Here is a 10,706-nt window from a genome sequence, read left to right as displayed (position 1 = left end):
CTCTCTCCTCTCTCCCCTCTCTTCTCTCTCCTCTCCTCTCTCAGTGACAGTGATGTTGATAGATGTTCTCGGGTTTCTTTATCGAGACGCAGCGCTGGTTCTGCGCAGAGCAGATAAAACACGTCACATTAATCTTTTTAATAAAAACAGTCAGAGAAATGAATGAATGAATGGATGGATGGATGGATGGATGTGGCGCGGATGCAATTTAATCTCAGGGCTTCGAGAGTCGCCTGAGTAGAGAGAGAGAGGGAGAGATGAGAAAGAGAAAGGGATGAAAGAAAGGGGGAAGAGAAGAAGGGAGGGTAGTGAACGAAATACTCATTGAAACTGCATTGAAGGTTTTCATACAGACTCACACTGAGACACACACACTGAGACACACACTGAGACACACACACAGACACACACACTGAGACACTGAGACACACACTGAGACACACACACTGAGACACACACACTGAGACACTGAGACACACACACTGAGACACACACACTGAGACACTGAGACACACACTGAGACACTGGGACACACACACTGAGACGCACACACTGAGACACACACACTGAGACACTGAGACACACACTGAGACACTGGGACACACACACTGAGACACACACACTGAGACACTGAGACACACACTGAGACACACACACAGACACACACACTGAGACACTGAGACACACACACAGACACACACACTGAGACACTGAGACACACACTGAGACACTGGGACACACACACTGAGACACACACACTGAGAAACTGAGACACACACTGAGACGCACACACAGACACACACACTGAGAAACTGAGACACACACTGAGACACTGGGACACACACACTGAGACACACACACTGAGACACTGAGACACACACTAAAACACACACACTGAGACACTGAGACACACACACTGAGACACACACACTGAGACACTGAGACACACACTGAGACACTGGGACACACACACTGAGACACACACACTGAGACACTGAGACACACACTAAAAACACACACACTGAGACACTGAGACACACACACTGAGACACTGGGACACACACACTGAGACACACACACTGAGACACTGAGACACACACTGAGACACTGGGACACACACACTGAGACACACACACTGAGACACTGAGACACACACTAAAACACACACACTGAGACACTGAGACACACACTGAGACACACACACTGAGACACACACACAGAGACACACACTGAGACACACACACTGAGACACACACACACAGACACACACACTGAAACACTGGGACACACACACTGAGACACACACACTGAGACACACACACACACACTGAGACACACACACTGAGACACACAACACTGAGTTACACACACTGAGACACAGAGACACACACACAGAGACACACACACACTGAGTTACACACACTGAGACACAGAGACACACACACAGAGACACACACAGACACAGACACACACACTGAGACACACACAGACACAGACACACACACTGAGACACACACAGACACAGACACACACACTGAGACACAGAGACACACACAGTGACACACACACACACTAATGAAGGTAGCAGGGCTTGGCTGATACTGCAGTCTGGTTAGTTGCTGCTTGTTGTCGCAATGATTAATTCAACTGTGAAACTTTGCCCCCCCCCCTCCAGGGTCTCAAGAGGGGGGGCAGGGAAGCTTCCCCCCCCCCCCCCCCCCCCCCCCCCCCCCACCCCCAGTCCCCATCTCGAAGCCCTCAGGCTTTCTTTAGGGACCCCTCATTACACAGGGAAGTCCTGATTAATGGTGTGTGATGCAAAGCTGAGCTGCAATGTGGAGATTTTTAAATAATTAAAACACAGGGCTGATTCTGCACTAGTGTACATCAGAGAGGATGAGGAGGGACTGCGAGAGACTGGGAGGGACTGGGAGGGGCTGTGAGAGGCTGGGATTAGAGCTGAGGGACTGGGAGGAAGCAGTGTGGCTCTAGTGGAGCTGAGGAGGGACTGGGAGGGAGGGAGGGAAGCAGTGTGGCTCTAGTGGAGCTGAGGAGGGACTGGGAGGGAGGGAGGAAGCAGTGTGGCTCTAGTGGAGCTGAGGAGGGACTGGGAGGGAGGGAGGGAAGCAGTGTGGCTCTAGTGGAGCTGAGGAGGGACTGGGAGGGAAGCAGTGTGGCTCTAGTGGAGCTGAGGAGGGACTGGGAGGAAAGGATGCAGTGTGGCTCTAGTGGAGCTGAGGGGAGACTGGGAGGGAGGGAGGGAAGCAGTGTGGCTCTAGTGGAGCTGAGGAGGGACTGGGAGGGAAGCAGTGTGGCTCTAGTGGCGCTGAGGAGGGACTGGGAGGGAAGCAGTGTGGCTCTAGTGGAGCTGAGGAGGGACTGGGAGGGAAGCAGTGTGGCTCTAGTGGAGCTGAGGAGGGACTGGGAGGGAAGCAATGTGGCTCTAGTGGAGCTGAGGAGGGACTGGGAGGGAAGCAGTGTGGCTCTAGTGGAGCTGAGGAGGTACTGGGAGGGAAGCAGTGTGGCTCTAGTGGAGCTGAGGAGGGACTGGGAGGGAGGGAGGGAAGCAGTGTGGCTCTAGTGGAGCTGAGGAGGGACTGGGAGGGAAGCAGTGTGGCTCTAGTGGAGCTGAGGAGAGACTGGGATGGAGGGAGGGAAGCAGTGTGGCTCTAGTGGAGCTGAGGAGGGACTGGGAGGGAGGAAGCAGTGTGGCTCTAGTGGAGCTGAGGAGGGACTGGGAGGGAGGGAGGGAAGCAGTGTGGCTCTAGTGAGCTGAGGAGGGACTGGGAGGGAGGGAGGGAAGCAGTGTGGCTCTAGTGGAGCTGAGGAGGGACTGGGAGGGAGGGAGGGAAGCAGTGTGGCTCTAGTGGAGCTGAGGAGGACTGGGAGGGACTGGGAGGGAAGCAGTGTGGCTCTAGTGGAGCTGAGGAGGGACTGGGAGGGAGGGAGGGAAGCAGTGTGGCTCTAGTGGAGCTGAGGAGGGACTGGGAGGGAGGGAAGCAGTGTGGCTCTAGTGGAGCTGAGGAGGGACTGGGAGGGAAGCAGTGTGGCTCTAGTGGAGCTGAGGAGGGACTGGGAGGGAGGGAAGCAGTGTGGCTCTAGTGGAGCAGAGGAGGGACTGGGAGGGAAGCAGTGTGGCTCTAGTGGAGCTGAGGAGGGACTGGGAGGGAAGCAGTGTGGCTCTAGTGGTTAACCCTTATCTCCTCTCATCACACATTCTGTTATTTTTGTTGTTATTTTTTTTAACGCTGTTGCAACACCCCCAGTCTCTCTCTCTCTCTCTCTCTCTCTCTCTCTCTCTCTCTCTCTCTCTCTCTCTCTCTCTCTCTCTCTCTCTCTCTCTCTCTCTCTCTCTCCCCCTTCCCCTTCCCCTCTCCTCTCTCTCTCTCTCTCTCTCTGTACTGCTTTTACATGCTTTCATCCTTTCTTTCTTTCTTTCTTTCTTTCTTTCTTTCTTTCTTTCTTTCTTTCTTTCTGTCTTTCTTTCAACGACACAGAATGGTTTCCAGTTTTTCTCAATGTTATGTAGTTTCTTTGTTCCGTTTGAAGTCTTTTCTTTATTTTCTTGATGTTTTTGTCTTTCTCAGTGTTTGTTTTAGTCCTGTTGGCCCCCTACCCAACTCTGCCCTTTGTGTTCAGTGCTGGGGGGGGTCTGGGGGGGTACTGTTGTATTCAGCACGGCTCCCATACACGCCAACCAACTGTACCAGGTCAAATCACAGTGTGTGTGTGAGAGAGGGGGGGCTGTGTGTGTTTGAGAACAACAGGGAGGGGGGGGGGGGCCTTAATGCTACATTTGCCCCTCATATTAAGAGTGATGAGGTGTCATTGTCATTGCCCCCTCCCTCTCCCCCCCACTTCCTTGAATTTTATTACCCCCCCCCCCTTTCTGCCGTGTGATAATAAACACATCACGCCACTTCATTACTGTAAGTATGGAAAAGCACAGGCAAGCATTGGAAAGCACGGAGAGGTCTGGAAAAGCACAGGGAAGCAATGCAATGCAATGCAATGCTTCCCTATGCTTTACCATACCTCTCTGTGCTTTACAATGCTTCCCTATGCTTTACCAGACCTCTCTGTGCTTTACAATGCTTCCCTATGCTTTACCAGACCTCTCTGTGCTTTACAATGCTTCCCTATGCTTTACCAGACCTCTCTGTGCTTTACAATGCTTCCCTATGCTTTACCAGACCTCTCTGTGCTTTACAATGCTTCCCTATGCTTTACCAGACCTCTCTGTGCTTTACAATGCTTCCCTATGCTTTACCACACCTCTCTGTGCTTTACAATGCTTCCCTATGCTTTACCATACCTCTCTGTGCTTTACAATGCTTCCCTATGCTTTACCAGACCTCTCTGTGCTTTACAATGCTTCCCTATGCTTTACCAGACCTCTCTGTGCTTTACAATGCTTCCCTATGCTTTACCAGACCTCTCTGTGCTTTACAATGTTTCCCTATGCTTTACCACACCTCTCTGTGCTTTACAATGCTTCCCTATGCTTTACCAGACCTCTCTGTGCTTTACAATGCTTCCCTATGCTTTACCAGACCTCTCTGTGCTTTACAATGCTTCCCTATGCTTTACCAGACCTCTCTGTGCTTTACAATGCTTCCCTATGCTTTACCACACCTCTCTGTGCTTTACAATGCTTCCCTATGCTTTACCATACCTCTCTGTGCTTTACAATGCTTCCCTATGCTTTACCAGACCTCTCTATGCTTTACAATGCTTCCCTATGCTTTACTATACCTCTCTGTGCTTTACAATGCTTCCCTATGCTTTACCATACCTCTCTGTGCTTTACAATGCTTCCCTATGCTTTACCAGACCTCTCACAATGCTTCCCTATGCTTTACCAGACCTCTCTGTGCTTTACAATGCTTCCCTATGATTTACCAGACCTCTCTATTCTTTCTTACACTTTTCTGTTTTCAGGAGTGACACACGGGCCAGGATTCAATACAGCCCCCGACACACGCACACACGCATACGCCCACACATACGCACACGCACACGCACTGAGACACATATGCACATGCACGCACAAACTCAGACACACATTCATGCACACACTGAGACACACAGCCACACACTGAGACACACACACACACTGAGACACACACACACACTGAGACACACACACACACTGAGACAGACACACACACACATGAGACACACACACACACTGAGACAGACACACACACACACTGAGACACCACACACACAGACACTGAGTAATCACACACAAGCACACACTGAGACACACACACACACACTGAGACACACACACACACTGAGGCAGACACACACACACACTGAGACACACACACACACTGAGACACACACACACACAGACATTGAGACACACACACACAGAGTTGTGGGTTCAGTCCTCAGTGGGGGACACTTGCTGCTGTACCCTTGAGCAAGGTTACTTTACCCTAGATTGCTCCAGTAAAAACCCAACTGTATAAATGGGGAATTGTATGTAAAAATAATGTGATATCTTGTAACAATTGTAAGTCGCCCTGGATAAGGGCGTCTGCTAAGAAATAAATAATAATAATAATAATAACACACACACTGAGACACACACACTGAGACACACACACACACAGTGAGTCACACACATGGGGGGGGTTGGGGGTTCGCTAAGGCTAGCTTCTCCCCCCCCACACCATTTTTTCTGATTCCGTGAACAAGGGGGGAAGGGATGAGGGGGGGGTGCGTTGTTGGGGGGGTTCAAAAACTGACAATTTGTCAGCGAACAGCGATCACATTTCACCTTGAGAGAGAGCGATGTGGAGATAAGCGAGACAGCGGAGGGGTCAGCCGGAGTTCAACAACTTCAACTAAACAGGGAAAAAAAAAAAAAAAAAAAAAATGTACTTTTATTTGTAGAAATAAAATAAACCGCTGATTTTATTGTATTGGGTGTATTCATTTATCATTATTATTATCATTATTATTATTATTATTATTATTATTATTATTATTATTATTACTATTATTATTATTATTATTATTATTATTATTATTATTATTATTATTATTATTATTATTTACAGATTTTTATTTTAGCTTTTGATAAATAATAATATAGCTTATACGCGAAGACAACTTACTTCACATTTAAATATTATTATTATTATTATTATTATTATTATTATTATTATTATTATAGCTCCCTCGCGATATTTCGGGTTTATTTGCCTAGCATTAATACTATATTTATAATCTGTTTAAAATGCGCTTTATATAAACCAGTATATATTCTTCAACGTTTTGATCGAGAATGTAATTATTCCAAAGACACGCATTTCATTGACACGGTGTTAAATTGAACTGCAAATCTATTTCAATTGAGTTCCATTGCAATCCCCACACAGCGCATACCGCACTGAAGAAACGCCGTGATGAGTATTTCATCACCTTCTGTGTAAAATAATTATAAATAAATACAAAACCTTTTCATTTTTATAAACTGCATTTCATATCTATAAATATAAACATGAAAGATATTGCTAATTAGTTGCAACATTGTATTAATTGTTTTCAGTAGTGATTTTTCGGTTTATTAATGACTTTTCTTGTTCATTCAGTATTTCTAGTGATTGATGAGTATCTGTTGGATTTTTTCTTGGATAGAGAGCTGTGAGCTGCTTTTGAATATATATCTATATATATATAATATATATATATATATATAATATATATATATATATATATATATATATATATTACGGTACATACATACATATACGTACAAAATACCATACATATATACATAGTATTTTTATAAAGGTAAAACAAATACAAGTTTTTTTGTTAATTAAAAAATAAATAACATACTTAAGTCAATTTACTTAAACCTTTTCATTTAGTCTTTTTTTCTTTTTTTTAGAGAAAAACTTCTGACAATGAGAATGAATGAATGAATGGAAGCGGCTCAGGGTAGCGAACGAGACGCGGCGTTACATTTTAAAACTATATTATTATTATTATTATTATTATTATTATTATTATTATTATTATTATTATTATTATTATTATTAATAATAATAATAATAATAATAATAATAATAATAATAATAATCATTTTAAAAACCTAAACATTCTTGTAGGATTCGTGCAAGTTTTAACCGGCTTTTTTCAGCAGAAATTTGCCGTGTGCTTCTTTCTGCGGTTTACCCGGTGATCAATCAGATAATGTCAGGTTAGAAAAATAAACAGCGGTGAATAAAAGAAGAGAAGGAGAGATGGAGAGAATGTGGAGAGATGTGGAGCAGGATTTGGGAACCACAGCCCCGGGCAGACAGTAGCGCACAACGCGTTGCAGGAAAGCAACAGAGTCACTGTATAGGGTTAATTCTGAGCGAGTATGGATCGCACACCTTTCTAGCTCTCTGTCTGTACCTCTCTCTCTCTCACTATCTCTCTCTCTATCTGCAAAAGATGCAAAAATGAATAACCATATACTTGCATGTCTGGATGTTCTTTGCAGCAGCGGCGCGGTTTGTAAAAGCGGCACACATCAGTCAGCATATCTTTCTGAAAATACTGTTATAAACTCTGTGGTTCTTCCCCGTGTCACGTCAGCTCCGCTGTCTGTCACAGTAGATTACATTGGGGGTCAAAACACCGCAAAATGAAGATTTAAAAAAAAACTACAATTCAGAAATGGAAAATGCAACTTTGTGAAAAGGATGCATTTTCTATTCTACTCAATGCGCCTGAGAATGGTTTACATGAAAATCAATTTATATTTTTATACCGTCTCCAGCCCATGCATGTGATTATAGATCGATCGATAGACAGATAGATAGATAGATAGATAGATAGACAGACAGACAGACAGACAGCTAGCTAGCTAGATAGATAGATAGATAGCTAGATAGACAGACAGACAGACAGACAGACAGACAGCTAGCTAGCTAGCTAGCTAGCTAGATAGATAGATAGATAGACAGACAGACAGACAGACAGACAGACAGACAGCTAGCTAGCTAGATAGATAGATAGATAGCTAGATAGACAGACAGACAGACAGACAGACAGACAGCTAGCTAGCTAGCTAGCTAGATAGATAGATAGACAGACAGACAGACAGACAGACAGACAGACAGACAGCTAGCTAGATAGATAGATAGACAGACAGACAGACAGCTAGCTAGCTAGATAGATAGATAGATAGTTTACACATTCCTTTCCTACAAATTCAGGAATAACGTTATCAAGGAATACGATGTAATAATAATAATAATAATAATAATAATAATAATAATAATAATAATAATAATAATAATAATAATAATATCGCCCTTTGTTTTATTTTGTATTATTTTTTTTTATAAGGCAAACTAAGTGCGGCGAGGTGGGCTGAACCGCGTCACTTTCTTTCAAATAAATTCAATTAAACAAATGATCTCAGGAGGTTTAGTGCAGCAATAGGGGCTAATGGCTGAGCGTTCAGGTTTATGGCGAGCACTTGAGTTTTACGAGCCGTTGCAGGAGGCGGGGGAGCGAGTCCCGCTGGGGCTATTAACGGGGATTCTGGGGAGCATTTGTTTTGTATAGTACAAAAAATAACTATACGTGTTTAAAAAAAAGAAACGTGCTATCTCGATTTACGCATTTAAGTATTTATCCATGTATGTATTGATCGCGTGTTTAGTTTGCCTGTCCTCCGGCGAGTTGAGGTTGTTGCGCAGTAATTCGGTCGGGATGAGCCAGCAGTGATAACGAGACGCTGCTGCGAGATCTAAACGAGATCGTTACAGGATATTAACCATGACAACCATGATCCATATTAACCATGATCCATATTAACCATGACAACCATGACCCATATTAACCATGACAACCATGACCCATATTAACCATGACAACCATGACCCATATTAACCATGACCCATATTAACCATGATCCATATTAACCATGACAACCATGACCCATATTAACCATGACAACCATGACCCATATTAACCATGACCCATATTAACCATGATCCATATTAACCATGACCCATATTAACCATGATCCATATTAACCATGATCCATATTAACCATGACAACCATGACCCATATTAACCATGACCCATATTAACCATGATCCATATTAACCATGATCCATATTAACCATGACCCATATTAACCATGGCCCATATTAACCATGATCCATATTAACCATGACCCATATTAACCATGGCCCATATTAACCATGACCCATATTAACCATGGCCCATATTAACCATGGCCCATATTAACCATGATCCATATTAACCATGGCCCATATTAACCATGACCCATATTAACCATGGCCCATATTAACCATGATCCATATTAACCATGGCCCATATTAACCATGGCCCATATTAACCATGGCCCATATTAACCATGATCCATATTAACCATGACCCATATTAACCATGGCCCATATTAACCATGACCCATATTAACCATGGCCCATATTAACCATGGCCCATATTAACCATGGCCCATATTAACCATGGCCCATATTAACCATGGCCCATATTAACCATGATCCATATTAACCATGACCCATATTAACCATGATCCATATTAACCATGATCCATATTAACCATGACAACCATGACCCATATTAACCATGGCCCATATTAACCATGGCCCATATTAACCATGGCCCATATTAACCATGATCCATATTAACCATGGCCCATATTAACCATGGCCCATATTAACCATGACCCATATTAACCATGATCCATATTAACCATGACAACCATGACCCATATTAACCATGACCCATATTAACCATGATCCATATTAACCATGATCCATATTAACCATGACCCATATTAACCATGACAACCATGACCCATATTAACCATGACCCATATTAACCATGATCCATATTAACCATGGCCCATATTAACCATGACCCATATTAACCATGATCCATATTAACCATGACCCATATTAACCATGACAACCATGGCCCATATTAACCATGACCCATATTAACCATGACCCATATTAACCATGACAACCATGACCCATATTAACCATGATCCATATTAACCATGACCCATATTAACCATGATCCATATTAACCATGGCCCAGACATTTTCTTTCTTTCATTTTGTTTTTTGGGAGATGCTTCCTCAAGCGGCCCTGCACAACAAATCTGCATCATCGCTCCTCGAGTCACGCACGCTGCCACGCACCCTCCCTGACAGCTCGAGAGTGATAAGGAGAGCTGACCTGTCGCTGACCCCGCGTGATACTCCCCGGATCAACAAGAAAACAAACTCAGAGAAGAAGAGGGGGTGAAACAGACAGAGAAAGAAATGGGGATGAAACAGAGAGAAAGTTCAGGAAATGTTAATGAAAAAAAAAACACCTCAGTTGATTTTCTATTATAAACTTATTTTCATTTCAGTATCAGTATTATGTCAGCATAATATATTATATACATGCTTGAGGTGTTTTTTCTATTAACATTTCCTGAACTCTTTCTTTCTCACACGCACACTCACACAGCAGTGTAATACAGCACAGTGAAAACATGGCAAAGCATAGGGAACCATTGTAAAGCACAGAGAGGTCTGGTAAAGCATAGGGAAGCATTGTAAAGCACAGAGAGGTCTGGTAAAGCATAGGGAAGCATTGTAAAGCACAGAGAGGTCTGGTAAAGCATAGGGAAGCATTGTAAA

Source organism: Acipenser ruthenus, unplaced genomic scaffold (assembly GCF_902713425.1).
Source record: "Acipenser ruthenus unplaced genomic scaffold, fAciRut3.2 maternal haplotype, whole genome shotgun sequence".
NCBI classification, from domain to species: Eukaryota; Metazoa; Chordata; class Actinopteri; order Acipenseriformes; family Acipenseridae; genus Acipenser; species Acipenser ruthenus.
The sequence above is the reverse complement of the archived record's forward strand: the minus strand, read 5'-3'. Positions refer to the sequence as shown.